We start from the raw sequence: 8,701 nt of genomic DNA on the forward strand, positions 1-8,701 counted from the left end.
ACACACACACACACACACACACACACACACACATTTTTAAGTAAGATTTATACCCAACATGGGTCTTGAACTCACAACCCTGAGATCAAGAGTTTCGTGCTCTACCAACTGAGCCAGCCAGGCACCCCCACATCGGCCCCATATTTTTTAATGCCTATGGGATCTGTAGTGATGTCTTTTTTCTTCCTGACAACTTTTCCCTTCTTTTTGATACGTGTTTATCAGGTTTTTTTTAATTTTTAAAGGTTTTTTTAATTTATTTTTGAGAGATAGAGACAGCATAAGGAGGGGAGGGTCAGAGAGAGGGAGACACAGAATCCGAAGCAGGCTCCAGGCTCTGAGCTAGTGCTCTGCAAAGAGCCTGATGTGGGGCTTGAACCCACAAACCATGAGATCATGATCTGAGCCAAAGCCGGACACTTAACCGACTGAGCTACCCAGGCACCCTGTTTATCAATTTTATTAATCTTTCTAAAGAACCAACTTTCTGGTTGGGCACCTGGGTGGCTCAGTCGATTGAGCGTCCGACTTTGACTCAGGTCATGATCTCACAGTTGGTGGGTTGGAGCACTGCATCAGGCTCTGTGCTGACAGCTCAGAGTCTGGAGCCTGCTTCGGATTCTGTGTCTCTTTCTCTCTCTGCCCCTCCTTTGCTCATGCTCTGTCTCTCAAATATAAATAAAATGTAAAAAAAAAAAAAAAAAAGAACCAACTTTCTGGCTTTGTTTTCCTTCACTTTATATTTGTTTTCTGTTTGATGGATTTCTGCCCTTCCTCCCTTCCTTCCTGATAGGACTCGGTGTCCTTTTGAGATGGACACTTAAAGCTTATCTGTTCAGTCTTTCTTCTGTTTGTTTTAAGACCATAAATTCCCCCCTACATGCTAATTCAGCTCCGTTTTTGAGTCCTATGCACTGCTAAATCAAAACTAACAGGTTGTGATGCCTTTTTCTTTATTCTTTAGATCTTTTTATGTTCACGGTGATCACTTTCAAATATAGACAGTTTTACTTCTTTCTTTTAAATATGTATACCTTTGGGGGCATCTGGCTGGCTTGGTCAGTGGAGCGTGTGACTCTCGATCTCGGGGTCATGATTCAGGCCCTGTGTTGCATCTAGAGCAACAGTGTTGAATAGATGTAGTATAAGTGAGTTATCTGTGCTTTTCCTCTGATTTTAGAAAACATTCACTCTCCCACCGAGTATGTTAATTGTAGGCATTTCAGAAATGCCAGTTACCAGGTAAATGGATTATTTACAAGGGTTCTTGCTTAATTTCTAAATATTTGTGGTTTCTCAGTGTGGCAGTTACCACTATACCGGCCCTCAGCTCCCGACTCCCCTGTCAGTGCCTGTTCTGTGGCAGCGGACTGCACTCCACGCATTTCTCCCCCCCAGTGCGTGTGCTGAGAAGTGAGCGCGCTGAGAAGAAGGCGCTAGAAGGACATTGCAGGCGGCAGGGGGCTTTCTCCCTGGCTCCAGCGGGTTGTGCTTTTGTTGTTCTTGCTCTTCCTACACGGTCTGCCGGAGGTGTGTGTGTATGTGGGGGCGCATCAGGTGGCCCTCTGCCCCAGCTGCCCGCTAAGAGTGGGGGGCCCCGCCGCAATCTTTCAGCCTCCGCCCAGGCGGGGGGCCACCTTGCCACAGCCTCATGCACATGGCAGCAGCCGGATCCCTCTGGCCTCCTGCCCACTGGCCTCAGCTTGTTGCACCCCAGGGGGTGTTTCCCAGAACTTTCCTGATGCGGACCCTACAGGCGCTAGACCTGACCCCTGCAGGAGCGCCTCAGCTGCTCTGCGTACCCGCCCCCCTGCCTTGGTGCACCCCCACCCTAGAACGTTGTTTCCCGGGACCCTCCCAACAGAGACACTATGGACTCTGTCCACCACTGCATCTGGTCGAGATACCCATTTCGCAGGAAAGGAAGTGTGTGGCAAGGGGCGTATGCCCATGGCATTAACACGTCTTCCCACGCAGACATCGCCACCTGGACCCGGGGGTCTTGGCTGCAGAGTGGAACAGCTTCCGAGGACTCGGAGCGCCAGTTGGGAGACGACGCCATGAAAGCAGGAGGGTTGATATGCAGAATGAAGTAGGTGGCTGAACCAGAGACCATTACATGGTGCTGTCAGCCTCCGGGCCAGCGTGCATGGGGCCGGGAGCCACGGGGAGGGAGTAGGAATGACTCTTCCCTTATGCCTCGCCCACCCGGAGAGGTTTTGCCTCTTATCCTGGAAAGTTTGAGCCTGCTGATGTGGAGACCTTAGTTCCCACGTGAGGGATGGTCCACGAGCGGACAGAATGGTACCACTGAATCGGGAGATGGGACTGCCATATTGGGCTCCGTGTGGTGCTAAACCAACGGGCAAAGAAAAGGGAGGGGGTCCAATCTACAGGCTGGAGTAGCTGATCCTGGTTCTCATGGGGAAATCGTCCACTGCTACACAGTGCAGAGACTATGCTGAGGCACCTCCCCGGACATCCATGCTCCCCGCATAGCAGGCCAATTAAGGACTGAGGTCGCTCAGAATGAGCGTGTGGCTCACGTACTAGGTTCAAGAGCCCCGAGCTGCAGAATCTCAGCTGAGGAAAGGGAAAGATCAAGTGAGTAGTTGGAGAGGAATGCCACGGATCTCAGCTCTGACCTGGTGACCGGCTACAAAACCGGCCAATTACAAAACAAGACCCGTAGTAGTTTTTGTGTGTTTCGTTGCTTCTTGCATGTGTTCATTTGCCTATGCTGACCGTTTTCTCCTTTTTACTTCCCATTTTATGTACAAACTGTAGGTCAGCTTTGTAATCTGATCTTTAGGTAAGAGAATATTTAGTGGAATCATGACCCAAACTGCACAGTGATTACTATCGCCAGCTCTGGATACAGTGACTGTTGGGACTGTGTCTTCTCATTTGGGGGGCAGGGGGGGACATCACCTTAAAGGACAGATCTATCTTGTTGGTAGGAATACAACTGAGAGGAAGTTCCAACAGGTGTAGAAGGGCGTGTGTGCAATCTGAGAACCCAGAAAGGGGGGTTCTGTTATCTACGTTTTGCCTCTTAGCTCCGATCCAGCCCATGGGACCTGTTCTGCATGATGGACCGGACTCAGCAGTTCTGCCTTAGACTGTGCATGACGTGAGCCTTGTCAGTAGAGGGCGCTGGAGGGACGCTGAAGGAAGGAAAGGTCAGGTCTTCCGGGCTCCTGTGAGCTCTGGTTGGCTTTTCCTTGCTCCTGCCATGGCCTGTCAGCCCTGCAGGGGCACAGGCCGTCAGGAAGAGCAGGCACTCCCTCGGCAACCCTGCAGACCCGGCCCAGGCCCAGTGACTACTTTGCTGCGGCCCTCCTGTCAAGGATACTGCGTACTCCAGGCCCTGCCCCTGTGGCATCGCCCCAAGTCTATGCGTCTGCGCCCTCAGCTGCTTTCACCGACGCCCTGGACGATTTTCCCCAAAGCCTTCCTTCCAGGCGTGGACACTACCCACAGCAGAGCCCCAGCTCCCTCTGCACATCTGCTCACCAACCTCAGCTCTTCTTCCCAGTGACTCCCGTGGTTCCCCCCCACCCCCTCACCACCGTGTGGAGGCCATGGCTTCAGGCCTCGCACACACAGGACACTTTTAACTCCTTTGGGCACCTTCCCAATGGCTCTGACCCGCCTGTGGACACTGTGTGCCCTGGGCCTGGGGTCTGCCGGTGGTGTCCTTCCACACCCCCCTCCCGTGCCCACTCACCAGCCTCGGCTTCCCTCTGTCGTGGAGGCGTCCTGGGCAAAGCAGTGAACTTGTCTACCGCCCAGTGGGCTGCGGTGAGGTCTAACCCCCAGCCTTGGGGGCTGGGGACTCTGCCAAGTTGGTCCTTCCTTGGGTACTCTCCCTCAGCCCTCAGGTACCCTTTTAGAATTCTCTTTACATCTTTATAGTTACTCTTTTGTCATTAATTTAATGATTTATTTAATTTTTAAATTAAAAAAAAATTTTCATTGTTGAGAGACAGAGCGAGCTGGGGAGGGGCAGGGAGAGAGGGAGACACAGAATTCAAAGCAGGCTCCAGGCTCTGAGCTGTCAGCACAGAGTCTGATGCAGGGCTCGAACATACGGACTGTGAGATCATGACCTGAGCTGAAGTTGGTTGCTTAACTGACTGAGCCACCCGGGCGCCCCTTTAATGATTCTTTATAGTAAACTTGTCATGTTTAAATGACCACGTGGTTTCTCTCTAATGACTGGACCTCAACCAACCCCCTCGCTGTCTTATTGTTACTGATTTCTAGGTCAGTCCCATTATTATCAAAGAACAGACTCTTTATCCTTTTAAATGTATTATTTCTTAAGTGCATTTAGAATTGTTTTATGGTCCAACGTATACTGGTCAATATTCTGAGGACTTGAAAACAGTGTGTGTTCTACACCCATATGTACTATAAGGAAATTAACAGGGAAAAAGAAAACAAAAAACATATTTAACTGGACACTGTTTCTGACGTGCTCTATTCCTTTCTGAGGATTTGAGTTTCTGTCTGATGTCATTTCCCTGAAGAACTCCTTTAGCATCTCTTGGCAACTCGTTCTCTTTATCTGCAAATGTCTTTATTCCAACTTCAATCTTGAAGTATATTTTTGGTGACTGCTGAATTCGGACTTGATCTTTTTTTCTTCTTTTAGCCCCTTAGAGACATTGTTATGTTCCCTTCTGGTTTCCAGTGTCTAGTGAGAAGCTATCCGTTAATTGTTATTCCTTTGTATGTGGTGTGTTGTCTTTTCTTGCCTTTTTCAAGATTCGTGGTTCATCTTTGGCTTTCAATGATTTGATCATGATCTCCTTGTGTGGCCTTTCATGTTGATCAAGGTGGGGTTGTGGAATATCTTAAATCTATAAATCTCTCTTCAAACTTGGGAAACTATTGGCTGTTTATTTTTTTCTGTTCTGTTCCTCCTCTTTGTCTTCTAGAACTACAATTACATATGTCAGACTGTTTGATATTATACAGCTTGTCTGTGAAACTTTTTTGCGTGTGTGTGAAACTTTTTTTTTTAACTTTTCATTCTCCTTTATCAGCTTGGGTAATTTCTATGAGTCTATCTTTTAGTTCATTGACTCATTGTTATCTACCCTTTTTTATAAGTTTATTTTTGAGAGAGAGACAGAGTGTGAGCGGGGGAGGAGCAGAGAGAGAAGGAGACACAGAACTCAAGGTAGGCTCCAGGCTCTGCATTGTCAGCACAGAGCCCCATGCGGGGCTTGAGCTTACCAACTGTGAGATCATGACCTGAGCCAAAGTCAGATGCTTAGCTGACCAAGCCACCAGACGTCCCCAGTTATTCTACTCTCTTGCTGTTACATCCACCCATTTAATTAAAAACATTTCAGGTACAGTCATTTTTATTTCCAGGATTTGCTTTTCAAAAGTAATTGGTTCCTGCGCCGAGGTCACTTATCATTTTGCCGGGAATGCATTTCCATTGCTGCTCTGATATCCTTGTTGGCTAATTGCAGTATCTGGTTCATCTCTGTGTGCAGGTCACTTCTGGAGGCTGAAGTGTGGACATTCCGGCTTACGTTCCGTGTGTCTGCAAAGAGCAGTGTCCCTTTTGTTGCGTCAGGTAATTAGCCTGCTTGGGTACACCCCGCAGGCTACACTCACTGGGTGACGGCTCCAATCTGTCTCCATCGGTCTTTAGCGCAGCTGCTTTGAGTCTGTCTTGCACATGCGTGGTCCAGAGCCTGGGCAGAAATGCGGACAGACAGAATCCGCGGGTCCCCGCCTCTCTGGCTCCTTCCCTTCTGAGATTCTCATCTTTCTGGCCCCTGGCTCTGGCTGCCTCCGTACTATGGTGCTGGGACTTTCCACAGCCTACTGGACGTGCCCCTTGGCCTCCTACCCAGCCACAAGCAGCAAAAACAGGGAACTTTCTCGGCATAATTCTCCTCTATTGGGTGTGGACTGCCCAGCAGCCTTTCCTTTCAATCTCCAGTATTTTCAAAAGCTGTTTTTCATATTATGTCCTGATTTTACAGGTATGTGTGGAGGGGTCGTTCCCACAGGATCTGAGACATTATTAGAAGTCTCTTGGTGTAGTTTAAATTTTTTGTATCTATTTCCTCCATATGTTCCTCTATTTCTTGAGCATGGCAATCATAATTTAAACTCTTGGTCTGATGTCTCCAATATTTGGATCACCTGTTTATATTTTTTTGTTTTTTACTTTTACTCTGGGTTTAAATAATCCATGGGCTATCTCTCGCTGGTATTAGATCCAAAAATTGTGTATAAAAAATTATAGTGTAGGGACACCTAGATGGCTCAGTTAAGCATCCAACACTTGACTTCAGCTCAGGTCATGATACCATGATTTGTGAGTTCAAGTCCTGTGTGGGGCTCTGCACTGTCAGTGGGAGGCCTCCTGGAGATTCCTTCTCTCCCTCCCTCTCTGCCTCTTCCCGACATGCACATGGGTTCTCTCTCTCTCAGAATAAAGAAATAAACTTAAGAAAACTGCAGGGTCTCTAGATGTTTTTCCTCTACTCTTTTCTCTGCAAGGCAGCTACCTTGCTCAGAACTATATGATTTGAGGCTGCACTCCCGTTTTGACAAGCACCAGTCTGCCTGTTTCATCTTGTTCGCAGTAGGGAGTCATCTGTACCTTTTTATCTGCCCACCAGTTCCCTCCTGAAGTCTAATTATCCGCTCCATCAATCTGCCAAAAACTCTATTCTGCTTCTCAGAGCTTTGAGGCTTACCTTTTGATAGCCTCTGGCCCCCAGATTAGGTAAATACCTTGCGGAGATAAAGTTGTGTTTTGAAGGCTCCTCCAGCCCTCACTTTTGTCCCTCCGGTGTGATCAGAGCACCTAGCGCTCTGCGGGCCTCTCGTCTCCCTGGCTGTAACCCTCCTCTGTGCAATGCCTGGATTCTTAGCTTCTTGCTCAAACCCAGAATCAGCAAATCCCCTCCCCACCATCCCCCCCGCTGGGGGGGAAATCTGGTACAAACCGTCAGCTCGCTTCTCTGGGAACCTCCCTACTTTAGATTTTTCGGTGCCCCAATCCTCTTTCCTTCAGTAATTCTCTGAGCCCCTTTAAAAAGATGATTTTTATCTTTTATCTTTTTTTCCCCTAGTTACTGACTGGAACGCTGGTCAGCCAGAAGCAACTCCATGTTATCAAGTCTCTAAGCGCTTGTAAAGTTTTTTTCTTTCCTCTGAACTTTGAAAGCTGTCCCCAAGGAATTAACATCACATTTTAAAAACACATTCCTACAGCTGAGTTGGGGGGCGGGGTGGGAAACCAAACTGGTTTATGGTGTATTCCCCATAATCACAGCTGCACTTAAAATATATCTACATACTGTCCAAGACAGGAAAGAAATGGCTGGGAGAAGACTATGGCAACTGTTTTGTTCTTGTTTGGTCTTTCGTACATATTTTTGTAATAATGTTTCTGAAATGTTACAGTGTTTATAACAAGTACCCAGTTAAGTGTAGATTGTGAGGGAGGGGTGGAGCAGGAACTCGGGCTGAGGTGTAGCAGAGGGAAGGTTGGCTGCATAGACCTTTTCAGAACTTGTATTTTGTACCACAGCAACATATTAAATACACACACACACACACACAACCAGAACTCATAGGGCCCGAAGGGCCACAGATATTTTGAGGAGACAGCCATGTGGCTGTGCACTGGCATCGACAAGTACAGAGGACAATCTGGGCACAGAACATTGCGTCTTTCAGGAACTGCGGTGAGCTTCTGTGAAAAGTTCAAAATTGGGCTATGTCACTTGTTTGCAGAGGCAGGTGTCCTGAGTATAGACGGAGAGGCTTCGTTAGGTCTTTCAGATCACTTGTTTCAACAATAGGATATGGGGCCTTACACGGCTTATTCGAACATTATACTTCTTCTTCTTAAATAACTGTCAAAAATCTTTTTTTGTGAGAGAGACAGAGAGAGAGAGAATCCCAAGCAGACCCCACACTGTCAGCCCAGAGCCCAACGCAGGGCTCAAACCCAAGAACCATGACCTGAGCCAAAAGCAAGAGTCAGACCCCTAAGGACGGAGACCCCCAGGTGCCCCTGAGAACTGTTAGCTTCTCGACAGCAGAGCTGATGATTCCCTATGGCCTCTCTTTCCCCGGACATTATTTAGGCTTCTGAACCAGGGCCCGGCATGCCGTGGCCTGGGGCAGATCTAGCCTGTGTCTGCACAGCTCCTGAGCTAAGAGTTGCTTCACATTTTTTACATGGTTAGAAAAAAAACTTAAAGGAAAAATACTTTGGGATACATGAATATGATATGAAATTCAAGTTTCAGTGTCCTTAGTTTTCTGGGGACACAGCCACATGCACTCGCTGACGCATCCCCAAGGCTGCTCTCACGCTACATGCCGTGGTTGCGCGCAGGCAGCCCTCCGAGATTGCACCTTCGGTTCCTGACCACCACGAGAAAGAAAAATACCGCAATAAAGCAGGTCCAGTGAATGCTTTCGTTGCCTCGTGCGCATCAGAGTTGTGTTTACAGTCCACTGCAGTCAGGTCGGCATCCACTGGCATCGGGTCCAAAAAGACTATGCATATGCCTGAATTAAACAATAATTGCTACAAAATGCTAACCATCATTGGAGCCTTGTAGTCGTTCCGCTGGTGGAGGGACGGCCCTGCCTCAGCGTCCCTGCAGCCGCTCCCCTGCTTCAGCGTCCCTGCAGCCGCTCC

This window comes from Suricata suricatta, chromosome 11, assembly GCF_006229205.1.
Source record: "Suricata suricatta isolate VVHF042 chromosome 11, meerkat_22Aug2017_6uvM2_HiC, whole genome shotgun sequence".
In the NCBI taxonomy this organism is placed as follows: domain Eukaryota; kingdom Metazoa; phylum Chordata; class Mammalia; order Carnivora; family Herpestidae; genus Suricata; species Suricata suricatta.